Source organism: Urocitellus parryii, chromosome 5 (assembly GCF_045843805.1).
Source record: "Urocitellus parryii isolate mUroPar1 chromosome 5, mUroPar1.hap1, whole genome shotgun sequence".
Taxonomy (NCBI): Eukaryota; Metazoa; Chordata; class Mammalia; order Rodentia; family Sciuridae; genus Urocitellus; species Urocitellus parryii.
The window spans coordinates 118,081,263-118,096,676 of NC_135535.1; the positions used below are offsets into that span (position 1 = coordinate 118,081,263).

The window sequence follows — 15,414 nt, forward strand, 5'->3', positions numbered from 1 at the left end:
CTGCTTTTCAAGGTTATTGTAAGGACTAGAATTAATGTATGTAAAGTGCTTAATAAATAGTAGCTACCTTGATGGTGATGTCGATACCAAACTGACCTGTGGTCTTGAGATTCCTCAGTCTTGGCCTTGTCTCTTCCCCTTACTCAGCTGGTATCATAATATTCCTGAAGCCCAACTGCCACTAGTACATAACCTTTGACCTGAGAGGCTTTTTAAAAATTTTCTCACTACAAACGTGTATGTGTGTGTGTGTGTGTGTGTGTGTGTGTGTTGGATCTTCACTGACTTCCATTGCATCCTCTTGGAGTAGCTCTGCCATCCCCACAGCAGTGGAGGTCATTCTGTGACTGCTAACTTTCAGGGAATCCCACCTCATTCCTGTGGGAAGCCCCAGAGGGATTTCCCAGGTATGTAAGAGTTTTGGAGTTTTGGATAATCAGTGTGGGTTAGTTGGTGTGTAAACCTGACAGGAAGGGGTTGGGAATTCTGGATCTGGTTTTATAGAGGGGCTGCAGCCTAGAGGAGCGGGCATTTCACAGGCCACAAGGATTAAAGGGTACGGTACCGAAACACCTACCCTTTCTCAGGGGAGGAGGGGCCTCCAAACCCATCAAGCTTGATGGTCCCAGTGATTTTAGAGAAAGAAAGCACCACTCCAGAGTGGAGGTGGAAGGTCTGAGGGAGAACACAAGAGATATGTTCTGGATCCCTAGTCTTATTCCCAGGTTTGTGGCAATTGGGGATTCACCCTGGGATTGAAAGTTAACTTGTATTTTTCCAGAGTGGTGGGAATGAGCTAAAATGTCCTTTCTCCACAGGAATTTCTGGCCAGTGGCCTGAAATCACAGGACTTTGTTCAGTCTGCATTGTGAGGGAAGGAGGGAGGTCTTCCAACTTCTTCTGTAGCCTTGGACACTCCCCATGTTTGTTGAGGAATTTGGGCCAGAGTACCTTCCCTTTAGAGAGTTTAGTGGAAGGATGAGGTTGGCCCAGGGCATACACAGAAGTTGGTGACCAAGCTGGGCACTGGGACTCGGTATCTGGAACTTAATAACCAGCTTAGCGCCTCATGTGGCAGAAAGATTAGGAGGTGAGCAGCTTTCCCCAAGCCTCTCTGGAATTGGGTAAGGATTGGCCCGGGAATTAGTAGAAATGGCATGAAGAGATGGGAAATAGTGATGTACAGGTTTAAAGCAAAACCACTAAGCTGAAGAAGGGGCAGTAAAAGGGAGCAGTGACAGGAGCGGCTTCATTTGTCTGGAAACTTTTGGGTCCAAGTTCTGCAAAAGGGTTTCATGGAAAGTTTGTGTGGACCTGAGAATACGCTGGCTCTGTCTTGTATTGAAATTCAGGCTCGGGAAGAAAAGATTACCTATGGCCCTTGGTTTCTCATGTGGGTGCCTGTGTGGGGAGGTGGAGGCAGGCAGTAGGGTGGCTGCTGGAGGCTTCTTCCTTCCATGAACAGAGCCTGTCTTCCACACACTGATCCCAACAGAGAGTTGAGACATTTTTAGGGGTCCTCAGATTAGTCAAGTTCTTTATTTAACCCTTAGGCAACCTCTCACAATTTTATCCCCTGATCCAGCATGAGGTCTTAGCACACCTCCTCTCTATTTGCTGATGGATGACAGCAACTGGAGAGGAGTGTTAGGAGGACTTTGGAGCTACAGGCTAATGCCCAAGTTTGCTCAGAAGGGCATGAGTCATCCAGGGCCATTGGGTGAATTAATGAAAAGTTTCCTTTGCCAAAGATTGATCAAAATATGTATGGTCATTAAAGGAAATTACACCTGCCTATTTTTCTGATTTTTTTATGTTCCTTTTAGTCACCAATTAACTCCCCTCATCTCCCAAGGAAAACAATCTTCCACAGAGGATGGACCCAAGCACTTCAACATGTCATCTTTTTGTCAAAGAAGAGACTAAGGCCTCTTCCTGAAAGAATCTTTTGCTGCTGATTTGGGGAAGGAGTGTTCAGAGAATGGACACCATCAGATTGGTTTGACCCCTTTACTCCTGGTTTAGTGATTTTATTTAAATTCATGGTTCCTAGATTGTGGCTTGGGTTCAGGGGAATGACAGGGATGTTCTGAGCAAGTCCTGGAGAAAGATGCTGGGATATTCCATGGATGTACCAAGCCCAGCTAATGTATCCTATCAGCCTGCTTCTGAGATCTTGAACTAACAGATTCACACGACCACTTTTGTACTTGGAGGAACTTTATTAGTAATAGTATTTGTTCCGTGAGAAGGTCAGGGATGAAAAAGTCCCCCCAAGCAAGTTTTAGCTCCACACTAAACATAGAAGTGATGTCTTCTTTGGTTTCTTGCAGCTTTAACATTTGGTAGATCTAATTTGAAATGAGTTCCAGAGCAGGGAAGAAGCTGAGGCAAGAGAGAGAAAAGAATGGGTGAACAGTTGAAAAGTATAGCTGAAAAATGGGGAGACTGAGAGAGTACTATAATGAAGCCCATCTCAGACAAAAAGCAACCAGGAGGATTTTCAGGGACAGGGTTGTAGCGATGCCCACCTCAGTCATCTCCTAGGTAAACAGAGTCCAGGACCTGTGGCCCATTTACCCCCACACGCCTGCCTGGCCCTAAAGGCTTTCTGAGGTCTTCAGTCTGTCACTTGGATCAGCACAAAACTAACCAAGCCTTTCACAGTCATTAAACAACAAATATTCCCTGAGGCAGGAATTGTTCTAGGGGATACATCTATAAACAACAGACCCAGGCCCAGCCCTTGGGGCTTACATAATAGAGGAGGGAGACAGGAAATAAACAATAAGCAAAGTAAACAAGTAAAATAGACATTATATCAGAAGTCAAAGAGTGCTATGGGAAAAGAACAAAAAGAGTGAGATAAAAGGGATCAGAAGTGTGGGTGTGGGTGGTGGAAATTTTAAAAAGCTTGGCTGTGGGTGGGGAAGCTTCATTGAGAGTGTCTGGGCAAAGCCTGGCCAGGAGTGAGAGAGTTGGCCTTAGGATGCAGGGGGTGAAAATTTTCAGACAAAGGAAAATAAAGGTTTAATGGTCTTAAACAAGAGGTTGATGATCTTGTTTGAGAAGCCCTAAAGAGGCCAGGGAGCCTGGAGCAGGAGGAGTGAATAGGAGGTGCCATTGGGAAGTAAGTAGGGTGTGGGGTGCACACCAGGTAGGGCCTTGCTGGCCATTGTCAGCCTTTGGCCTTTAGCTGGGACCTCTTCAGCAGAATACCTGGGGCCATGACCTGGCCATGTGAGGCCGCAGCAGAATGAGTGACAGCTAGACTTCTCAGAAATAGACATAGGGGAAGGGCAGTAATAAAATGAATCTTAGCTCTAGACTATAAAGAAATAGAGGAGAAGATGAATAGGGGCAGCAATGTAAAGAGGACTAAGTGAAAACCATTAGCCTTGATGCTGTTTATAGATACCAAAGAATAAAGAGAAGGGAGACTTTTCTTTTTTCTTTTTTTTATGAATACATTTTTTTTATTGGTTGTTCACAACATTACAAAGCTCTTGACATATCATATTTCATACATTAGATTGAAGTGGGTTACGAACTCCCAATTTTACCCCAAATGCAGATTGCAGAATCACGTTGGTTACACATCCACAATTTTACATAATGCCATATTAGTAACTGTTGTATTCTGCTACCTTTCCTATCCTCTACTATCCCCCCTCCCCTTCCCTCACATCTTCTCTCTCTACCCCATCTACTGTAATTCATTTCTCTCCTTGTTTATTTTCCCATTCCCTTCACAACCTCTTATATGTAATTTTGTATAGCAATGAGGGTCTCCCTTCATTTCCATGCAATTTCCCTTTTCTCTCCCTTTCCCTCCCATCTCATGTCTCTGTTTAATGTTAATCTTTTCTTCCTGCTCTTCCTCCCTGCTCTGTTCATAGTTGCTCTCATTATATCAAAGAAGACATTTGGTATTTGTTTTTTAGGGCTTGGCTAGCTTCACTAAGCATAATCTGCTCTAGTGCCATCCATTTCCCTGCAAATTCCATGATTTTGTCATTTTTTTAGTGCTGCGTAATATTCCATGGTGTATAAATGCCACATTTTTTTTTTTATCCATTCATCTATTGAAGGGCATCTGGGTTGGTTCCACAGTCTAGCTATTGTGAATTGTGCTGCTATGAATATCGATGTGGCAGTATCCCTGTAGCATGCTCTTTTAAGGTCTTCAGGGAATAGTTCGAGAAGGGCAATAGCAGGGTCAAATGGTGGTTCCATTCCCAGCTTTCCCAGGAATCTCCATACTGCTTTCCAAATTGGCCGCACCAATTTGCAGTCCCACCAGCAATGTACAAGTTTACCCTTTTCTCCACATCCTTGCCCGCACTTCTTGTTGTTTGACTTCATAGTGGCTGCCAATCTTACTGGAGTGAGATGGTATCTTAGGGTGGTTTTGATTTGCATTTCTCTGACTGCTAGAGATGGTGAGCATTTTTCCATGTACTTGTTGATTGATTGTATATCCTCCTCTGAGAAGTGTCTGTTCAGGTCCTTGGCCCATTTGTTGATTGGGTTATTTGTTATCTTATTGTCTAATTTTTTGAGTTCTTTGTATACTCTGGATATTAGGGCTCTATCTCAAGTGTGAGGAGTAAAAATTTGTTCCCAGGATGTAGGCTCCGAGAAGGGAGACTTTTCTTCTTAGAGAAGCAATAATTAATATTTTAGCAGTACTTGACAATTGTTACCATTTTTAGTGGATTATTCAGTGACCACTATTGGTCAGGCTAATGTTGATTATAGCACATAAACATTCAAGTAGGCTCGCTGTTTTGTTGCTCATGTAGGATATCAGTTTTATGTTTAAAAAGTACCTAGGACATTGCAGTGATACTCCTTTTGAGAAGGGTAGCCAGCTGAACAATTCCTTCCTAGGATGGGAATGTGGTCTGTCCTATCTCATGGGGGGGGAAAAGCCAGCACATTTTAGAATTTTGATGAGATTAGCTTGGTGATAAGAGAGTACAGGTAAAGTGAACTCCATTTGCCATCTCCAGGACTAACTACGTCTTTTGATGGTGAAACCTGAGGGAATGAAAGATGCAAAATGCGCTTCAGGGCTCCCTGGTCTGCACGTGGATCCCTCTTAGGCTCCATCCCGCCCCTGGTCCCTTCTATACTTCTAGAGCCAATAGCTCTTCCTAGCAGGTGTGGACTCTGTTCCTTGTGGCAGGCTGCCCTGATGCTGAATGAGGCAGAGGAGGAGGGGAGCGGGGCTGACCATGGGACCAGGTCTTGGTTTATTGGGAAAGAGCAGCAAGCAGAGATGTGAGCAAGGGCTTGAGATGAGCTGATAAGTCTTTCTGGAGGGATTAGGTCTCTCAGTGAATATGTTCATATCAGCTACTGGGTTCTGTCTTCCCTAATTTCTCCCTCTTATCCAATACATCTTAGATTGATATATGGACTTATTAGGATGAAGTGTTTACAACCTTTATTTCTTTGCCCAGTAAAGTAATCAAGTGCCCCCTGGGTATCTGAATCATGGATGTGTAGACTACAAACTAGAGATTTGGAAGGAGACTTAGAAGATGAAGAATTTGAGAAGTCTGTTTCCCTTTAACTTAATCTAAACTATAAATATATAAAATATATTTAAAGTGTATAATTTGTTAAATTTTGACGTACATATGTGCTCATAGAACCACGGCCACAATAAAAATAATGAACATATCCATCACCCTCAGAAGTTTTTTTCTATCTCTTTCTAACCCCTTCCTCCCACCACCACCCACTGCGATGGCATCCCAATGCAACCACTGATTTGTTTTCTATCATCACACATTAGTTTGTTTTGCTTGGAATTTTGTATAAATGTAATCATTAACTGTGTACGTTTCTTTATTTGGTTTCTCTTGCTCAGCATAATCATTTTGAGATTCATCCATAGTTTCTTTGTGACAGTAGTCCATCCCTTGCTTTTGAGACTTCTTTATATATTTGAGGCACAGCCTTTTATCAAATATATCCTTTGCAAATACTTTTACTCATTCTGAGTCGTGTGTTATTTATTTATTTAGGTACTGGGGAGTGAGTCCAGGGGCCTTTAGCCACTGAGTCACATCCCCAGCCCTTTATTGTTTTTTATTTAAAGACAGCGTCTCCCTGAGTTGCTTAGGGCCTCATTACGTTGCTGAGGCTGGCTTTGAACTCGTGATCCTCCTGTCTCAGCTGGGATTACAGGCATGTGCCACCACACTTGGGCCAAATTTTTCCTTTTCTTGATAGTCTTTTGAAGAGCAGTTCTTCTAAGTTTTCATGAGGTCCATTTTATCACTTGTTCTTTTATGAACTACTTTTGGTGTCATGTTAAAAAAAAAATCTTTGTCCAACTTATATTTCATTCTAAAAGTTTTACAGTTTAAGGTTTTACATTCTGGTCTGTGATTTATTTTGAATTGATTTCTGTAGTACAGTGAAGCTGTGGATTGAAGTTTTGTTTTGGTATATGGATGTTTGCTTGTCCCTGCACCATTTGTTGAAAAGGTTATCCTCTTCCCATTGAATTCCTTTATGTCTTTGTGAAAAATAAATTGTCTCTATATGTGTGAGCCTGAGGTTGAGCTCTCTTTTGTGCCATTTATCTCTTTGTTTAATACCAGTAACATATCATCTTAATTTCTGAAGCTTTATAATCATATAAATACTAAAGTTGAATTAAGACTATAATTTCTTCTTTTTCAAAGTTGTTTGGCTAGAATTTTAGAATTGTTTTGTCAATTTCTATCAGAAAGCCCACTCAGATTATGATATAGATCAATTTAGGAAGAAATGACATGTTAATGATAATAATCGACTCTTCTGAACCATGAACGTGATATGTCACTCCATTTATTTAGGTCTTTAATTTTTCTTAGCAATGTTTTGTAGTTGTGACTGCACACATCTTTTATGACTTTTGTCAGATTTATTAAATTTTTCATATTTTTAATGCTGTTGTGAATGTGTTATTTCTGAACCTGTGATTTTTTTTCTAATATATAAGAGTACAATTGATTTTTGTATTCTGATCTTGTAATCCTGCAACCTTACTGAATTCACTTATTGGCGAATTAGTAGGTTTATTTTTTCACATTCCAGAGGATTTTCAGCCTGTAATATCATGTCATCTACAAATAAAGCAGTTTTATTTTTTCTTTTTCAATCTGAATAGCTTTTAGTTCTTTATCTTGTCTTATTTCCCTGACTAAATTCTTTGGCACAGTGTTGAATAGAAGTGGTAAAAATAGACACCCTTTCTGGGTGTGTTGGCGTACATATGCAATCCCAGTGATTCAAGGCAGAGGCAGGAGAATCACAAGTTCAAGACCAGCCTCAACAACTTAGTAAAAGCCTGTCTCCAAATACAAAATAAAAAGGGCTGGGGATGTGGCTCAGATGTAAAGCACTCCTGGGTTTAATCCCTAGTACAAATGAAAAAGACACCCTTGTCTTTTTCTGTCTTAGCAGTTTTTCAATATTAAGCATGCTATTGTTGAAGGGAATTCTCTTTTATTCATTTGCTGAGAGTTTTTTTTTTTTTAAATCAGGAATGACTGTTGTATTCAATCAAATACTTTTTCTTCATCTATATAATGATCATATGATTCTTTCTTTTTAATTTGTTAATATGAAAAGTTACATTGATTTGTTTTTTTGTGGTGTTGGGGATTGGACCATACTAGGCAAACACTTCATTACTGAGCTACACCCCAGGCCTACATAAATTTTTTAAAAATTTTAAACCTATCTTATTTTCCTCTGATAAACTCCATTATGTAATATATTGTCCTTTTTACATACTTTTTAAGATTTGATTTGCTAATATTAGATGTAAAAATTTTGGTTCTATGTTCACAAAATATATTGGTCTTTATTTTCTTTTCCTTTACTGTCTCAGTCTGCTTTGGTTATCTATAATAATGTTGGCTTCATAGAATGAGCTGGAAAGCTTTCCTTCCTGCTTCCCCAATGTTCTAAAACAGCTTAACAGTTTTTGTAGAATTGGAATTATTTCTTTGTTTGGAAAATTCAACAGTGAAGTCATTTGGGCCTACAGTTGCCTTCATGTTTTTTACTCCCTCCCCCAACAAAATCAATTTCTTTAATTGTTATACAGCAATTCAGACTGAGGTTGTTTCTTATTGAGTGAGCTTTGGTAGTTTGTGTTTTTCAAGGAATTTGTTTACTTTACCTAAATTGTTGCAGTTATTGGCATAAAGTTGTTTATGCATGTTGTTCATATTATCCTTTTAATATCTATAGAATCTGTATTGATGACGCGACTCTCACATGTCAGACTGGTAATTTATGTCATCTCAGAGTTTATAAACTGTGTTTTTTCAAGGATTCAGCTTTTGATTTACTGATTTTCTCTATTATTTTCTATTTTATTGATTTTCACTATTTCCTCTGACTTATTTTGGGTTTCATTTGTCTTTATTTTTCTTACTTCTTAAGGTGGAAGCTGAGGTAATTGATTTGAAATTTGTCTTCTTTTGTAGAAATAGTCATTTAAAACTATAATTTTCTCTGTAAATCTGCTTTAGCAGCATCTACAAATTTGGATATGTTGTGTTTTATTTAATTCCACTTGAGATACTTTCTTCTTTGGGGGGGCCAGGGGTGGTAACCAGGGATTGAACTCAGGGGCACTCAACTACTGAGCCACATCCCCAGGCCTATTTTGTATTTTATTTAGAGACAGGATCTCACTGAATTGCTTAGTGCCTCGCTTTTGCTGAGGCTGGCTTTGAACTTACAATCCTCCTGCCTCAGCCTCCTGAGCTACTGGGCTTACAGGCGTGCACCATCACACTTAGCCCACTCAAAATATTTTCTAATTTCTCTTTTCATTTTTTATTCCACCCTTGTGTTATTTAGAAGTGTGTTACATAATTTCTAAATACGTGGAAAGTTTCTGAGGTATTTGTCTTATTGATTTTTTAAAATAGTATTATTATATTTTTTATACCTTTATTTGATTTGATTTGTATTTATATGTGCTGAGGATTGAACCCAGTGCCTCATGCATGCTCTGCAGGTGCTCTACCACTGAGCTACAGCCCTAGTCCCTGTCTTATCCATTTCTAATTTAGTCAGAGAACATACTTTGTATGACTTGAATCCTTTTTACCTTGTTGAAATTTGTTTTGTGGAGTAGGATGTGGTCTATCTTGGTGAGTATTTCATGTACACTTGAAAATAATTTATATTCTACTGTTGTTGGCTAGAATGTTCTGTAAATGTTGTGTAAGTCAATTTGGTTGATACGGTTTTCAAATCGTTTATATTCATATTGATTTTTTGTCTTCTTGTATATGTAAACTATTGAGAGGAGGATATTAAAATCTTTGACTTTGATGAGTAAATTATTTCTTCTTGCAGTTCTATTAGTGATTGCTTCATGTATTTTAAAGTTCTGTTTTTAGGAGAATGTGAGTTTAATACATGATGTCCTCTTGGTGATTTGACTCCTTTGTCATTACCGAGATGACCTTCTTTACCCCTGGCAATATTCTTTGTTCTGAAATTACTTCATGTGATAATTAAGGTAAACATTCCATCTTTCTTTTGATTATTATTAGCATGACATATCTTCTTTTTTTGGAGGAGGGTACTGGGGATTTAACCCAGGGGATCTTTACCACTGAGCCACATTCCCACCCCTTTTTGAGACAGTGTTTTACTAAGTTGCTGAGGCTGTCTTGAACTTGCAATCCTCCTGCTTCAGCCTCCTGACTTGCTAGGATTACAGGCTTGAGCCGACACATCCAGCTAACATGACAAATCTTTTATTGTTTGTTTGTTTTTGTGGTGCTAGGGATTGAACCCAGGGACTTGTGCATTCGAGGCAAGCACTCTGCCAACTGAGCTATCTCCCCATCCTTGATAAATATTTTTATATCCTTTTACTTTTAACCTCTTCATGTCTTTCTTATTTGAAGTGCATTTTTTTAGGCACCATATAGTTGAGTCTTGCTAGTTTTTTTAAAAAAATCAATCTAACGATCTCTTTTAACTGTGATATTTAGGCCATTTACATTTAATACAGTTATCTATATGATTAGGTTTAAATCCATCATCTTTTCCACATTTTATATTTGTCCTATTCATTCTTCTTTGTTCTTCTCCTATTTTCCTTTCTTTGTTCATTCTTCCTTTCCTGCCTTCTTTTAGATTAATTGGATTTTTAAAATACTCCATTATTAGGCTTATTAGTCAAAATTCTTTGTTGTATTACTTTAGACTTTGTAGTATACATCTTTAACTTATCACAGTTTATCTTCAAGTTATATTGTACCACTTTATATATAAGAACTTTATACTACAACTAAATTTCTATCCTTTTGACCTCTTGTTACACGTTTTATTTTATTTATTTATTTTTTTAAAAAGTCTTTTTTTTTTAGAGAGAGTGAGAGAGGGGGGAGAGAGAGAGAGAGAGAGAGAGAGAGAGAGAGAGAGAGAGAGAATTTTTAATATTTATTTTTTAGTTCTCGGCGGACACAACATCTTTGTTGGTATGTGGTGCTGAGGATCGAACCCGGGCCGCACGCATGCCAGGCGAGCGCGCTACCGCTTGAGCCACATCCCCAGCCCACGTTTTATTTTTTCATATGTTATAAACTCATTCCATTGTTGTTATTTTTGCTGAACTAGTCAATTATCTTTTTTTTTTTTTTTTTTTTTTTTTTGGTACTGGGGGTTGAACTCACTGAGCCACATCCTTAACCCTATTTTGTATTTTATTTAGAGACAGGGTCTCACTAATTGCTTAGTGACTTGCTTTTGCTGAGGCTGGCTTTGAACTTGCAATCCTCAGGCCTCAGCCTCCAGAGCTTAGGTCTCACTAATTGCTTAGTGACTTGCTTTTGCTGAGGCTGGCTTTGAACTTGCAATCCTCAGGCCTCAGCCTCCAGAGCTTAGTCTCACTAATTGCTTAGTGACTTGCTTTTGCTGAGGCTGGCTTTGAACTTGCAATCCTCAGGCCTCAGCCTCCAGAGCTTACAGGCGTGTGAAACTGCGCCCAGCTAAGAAATTCTGATTCAGTGGAAGAGATGCAGAATGATTCAATATTAATATCCATTATTAACATGTAAAACTGAGGGAAAGATCAGTGAATTGTGCTTGTAGAATTCTGACCCCATGGGAGATGGAAGGGTCAAGTCCAAAGTCGCTATTGGGAGAGATGAAGAAATACTGACTCTGAGAGCATGAGTTTCTGGCTAGAATCTATTCCTTGCTCACTGTGTCTTCTTTCCCCCTCTCTCAGCCCCCTTAGGCTGATTCTCTAGGTTGATATGGTGGAGATCATGTTTGTTATAATAGGAAAAGGAAGTGACAGGCTGAACCCAGTGGCAGTGCTGAAAAGCTTCCTGGGTCACACTTGGCTCAGGCTTCTCCAAGGAAGATGGACAGAGGGAAGAGAGGTGCTGGCACCAAGTAGGGGCTTGGCACAGGGCTCTGGAAAGTTCAGAGGAGCTGGAGGCCCAGGTGGCAGGACACGCCTGGGTAGCAGCGAGCTCCTATGGCCACAAGAGTCTGCAATGCCCATACAAGGGACAGCAGCCCAAACCCTATCATGCATGAGCAGATGGAGCCATATGGGGGATGACAAAGACTTGCCTTAACCTGTCTCCCACGTGGGACTGACCCAGCCCTATTAAGCCCATGGCAGGCAGCCTGGGAGAATGGGGGTCAGGGGAGCCCAGTGTTGGACAGCATACCATGGTAGACAGGCCCCATCTGGTTTTTGATTCATCTCCATTCATTCAGCTGTGTGCTTTTGTATATGCACACAGCTGAATGAAGTCTTGCTGGCTGAGAACTTTGGAAAGATCCCTCTGGTGAGACAGGGCAGGGGTGGCAGGGTAGGGGTGGGACTGCCTTGAGAAAGCAGCTGAGGAATGGATGGATTGAGATTTCCAGAGACTTCAGAGATGATGCCTGGTCTGATAGGAACCATGGTTCAATGCTCTGATTTGGGATTAATTTGTCGAATGAGGTCGTTCCATCCTGACCTCTGTAGGCAGGGTTAGTCTGGGAAGACAGGCCTTCCCAAGACCCACAGGGATGAAAAGTGGCCAAGAAAAGCTAGATTTGGGCTTCCAGAATGCAATGAGAAAAATAGAGAGAGAGGGCTGTAAAGGTTACTAGGTGCAGGCTGAGCTGATGACACCTTTTATTCATGATTCTGATCCTGATATTGGCTTTGAGGCAGAGATGGCCCTTTCCTGATCTTTCAAAGCCCCACAGATAAAGGGACCAGCTGGAGGATGGGCCTTGGGCATCCAGAGGCACAAGTGTGATGGCCACTCCTATGGAACTCAGCAGGGACCACAAAGTTCCAGCCTCAGTTTGTTTTCAGAGCAACAAGCATGGCTCGGGATTTGGGGGGCTTCAGTCTTGGACAAGGGCAGGGTTGCAGGTCTGTCTTCTTGGCCTGGGAACATTTGGGATCCCCTTCTGGAATCATTAGTTCTTTCCTCTCTCCCCAGTGAACAGGAGAATGGGTGGGAGGGCAACTTCACCCAGCAGGAGCCACTCCCTCCTCTCTGTGGGACCCCCAACCCGTCTCCTGGGCAGGACCCCTGAGGGCCACACAAGTGTGTTTAGATCTCCATGTCCGCAGGGTGAATGTTGCCTATTTTGTGCTCTCTGACCCACAGCTCTCTGTCTTTGGCCAGGTCTACTTTTTGAAGCAGTTGGTCCACATGCTCAACTGTGCTTTGGTTGAACATGTCCGTCTCATGCTGCAGCTGTGTGTATTGGCACAGATGTTGCCGGATCATCTCCACCCTCTCCACCTCCAGCTGCTCCAGCTTCAAAGTGGTGGTCACCATCTCTTCAAACCACTTGGACTGGGCCTGGCATGAGGTCAACGCCAGCCTGTGTGGACTTCTCCGTGCCTTCTTGAAGTCCTCCTCTGTCTTGTTGCTCAGCTTGATCTCCAGCTGCTGAGCCTTCATCTCCAGGTCTCTCTGCTGCTCTGTGAGGGCGTTCTGGGCCTTCTCCACTGACACATAGCGACTGGCGAGTTGCTTGTGGGGGTCAGCAATATGGTGGTCATACTTTTTCATGTCTTTCTTGAAGTTCTCATGAAAGTTCATTAGGGGCTTCTCCATCTCACTGTGAAGCTTGGCAGAGAACTTGAGATAACCTTCGGCTTTACCTGCCAGGCTCTGCTTCACCTGGGCCCATACTTCTCCCAGGGAGCCTTCCTCCTGTGCAGCCAAGGAATTCTGAGAGAGCTTAGCCAAGTTCTTTGCATGTTCTTCTTCAAACTTTGTCCTCTCTTGGATGAATTCAGACATTTCTTTATGCATTTGTTTGCCTTTCAGTTGCTTTTGGAGTACCAGTTCGAACCCAGCCACGGTGCCGTTGCCTTGGTGGTCCTTCTTATCAGCCCAGAAGTAGTCACAGTAGCTCCACTCTGTTGGCTTTAGCAGTTGCTGTTCAGGCATGGTGTCTGGGTGAGGGAATGTCACGCAATTTATCATCTCTGTGTGGTCAACTTTATTTTCAAGATTATATATTTTTGTCTTCATTGCTTGAGGTTCTGTCTTCCAAGTGGCCGCATCTGTTGGTGATACTTTCCATTGAATTTTTTTTTAAAGAGAGAAAGAGAGAGAGAGAGAGAGAGAGAGAGAGAGAGAGAGAGAGAGAATTTTAGTATTTATTTTTTAGTTTTCAGCGGACACAACATCTTTGTATGTGGTGCTGAGGATCGAACCCGGGCCACACACATGCCAGGCGAGCGCATTACTGCTTGAGCCATATCCCCAGCCCCTTCATTTCAAGGATTTCTTCTTGATTTCTTTTCAGGATCTCTATCTCTTTATTGAAGTGATCTTTCACTTCCTGAAACATATCTCTGATTTCACTCCTTATATACTCATTTAATAAGTTAAGGAGCAGTTTTACTAAGTAGATTCTGAACTCCTTTTCTGATATTTCTTCTACCGTTTTTTCAACAGATTCTATGATTGGAGCATTTTGGTTTATTTGGAGCACTTTATTCCCTTGTTTTTTCACGTTGTTTGTGGTCTTCCCATCTAGCCATGGATCTGAGGCAGTGCAGTTTCTACCCTGTAGACTTTAGTGCCCCTAAAGGTTTCCAGTACCTTGCCAATCCAGGTTTCAGTTTCTGTAGGCTCTGCCATGCTGTAGTCCCAAGATGGCTCCTGGATCGTGGATGATGGTTAAAGTCTGGTAGACAGTGAAGGATAGGGACAATAGGCCCCAGGGAGGGAACTTCCCTTCCTCTCTTTCATGTCTTTAACTTTTAAAAACATACACAATAGGGGGCTGGGGATATGGCTCAAGTAGTAGCATGCTCGCTTGACATGCGTGAGGCACTGGGTTCGATTCTCAGCACCATATAAAAATAAAATAAAGATATTGTGTCCACCTAAAGCTAAAAAATAAATATTTTAAAAAAATATGCAATATAGTTATGGTATTATTTATGTATTTATTTGGTACTGTGTGGATTAAACCCAGGGCTGCTTAACCGCTGAGCGACATCCCTAGCCCTTTATATTTTTGAGATAGGTCTTGCTAAGCTACTCATGGCCTCACTAAATTGCTGAGGCTGGCCTTGAACTTGTGATCCTCCTGCCCTAGCCTCCCGAGTTGCTGGGATTACAGGCATACATCACCACATCTGGAAGGATAACTTTTTAAATGCCCTCATCTGCTAATTCTAATATCTGCTTAAATATGGATAAGGTTCAATTGATTGATTTATCTACTTATTATGAGTTAACATTTTTTTACTTCTTTGCTCTGAGGCAAAGAAATTGGATTCCAAGCCTGGTGAAATTTTGCTTTATAGGTTGCTAGATAGAAAACGATTTCTACAAAGATTCTTGAGCTCTGTTCTGTGAGCAGCAAAGCCTCTCTTGATCCTTTTGCATCTTGCTAATCTGTTAGGTAGGCCTGGGAGTTGTGTTCAGTCCAGGGCTGATTATTCCCCATGAATGAGGACATGGTCTTCTGCATACTCTATTAATACCAGGTGATTCTTGAGATTATTCAGCATGGCTGGGGAGAAGAGGTACCGTATGAGCACCATTACTTTCACTTTTTTTTTTTTTTTTTGTAACGAGGATTGAACCCAGGGACACTTAACCACCGAGGCACATCCCCAGCCCCCCTTTTTTTGTATTTTATTTAGAGACAGGATCCTCACTGAGTTTCTTAGGTCCTCACTACCTTGCTGAAGCTGGCTTTGAGCTCATGGTCCTCCTATCTCAGCCTCCTGAACCACTGGGATTATAGACGTGCGCCACTGCTCCTGGCCCTGCACTTCTAACCTTTTTGATAATTCTTTCCCTTGTCTCAGTTAGTGTCTTCACACATATGTTCTGACCAGGACTGAGTTAAGGGATTGAGGGAACCCTATGAAGATAT

At 41.3% G+C, this 15,414-nt stretch overlaps 1 protein-coding gene and 1 pseudogene across 2 annotated transcripts in view; one reads left to right on the forward strand and one right to left on the reverse strand.

The window, feature by feature from the left end:
- The window catches only part of Slc6a13 (solute carrier family 6 member 13), a 40,498-nt gene that overhangs the window by 3,238 nt on the left and 21,846 nt on the right, over window positions 1-15,414 (forward strand). Inside the window, exons 1-2 of one of the 2 annotated variants that reach the window (XM_077798575.1) lie at window positions 7,846-7,866; window positions 7,983-7,995. The exons of the other annotated variant lie outside the window; for it this stretch is intronic. The gene's annotated coding sequence lies outside the window, so the exon portion shown is untranslated. Of the gene's footprint in view, window positions 1-7,845; window positions 7,867-7,982; window positions 7,996-15,414 lie in introns of those variants that run through there. 2 annotated transcript variants of the gene reach the window in all.
- On the reverse strand, window positions 12,612-13,499 carry LOC113198301 (growth arrest-specific protein 7 pseudogene; annotated as a pseudogene).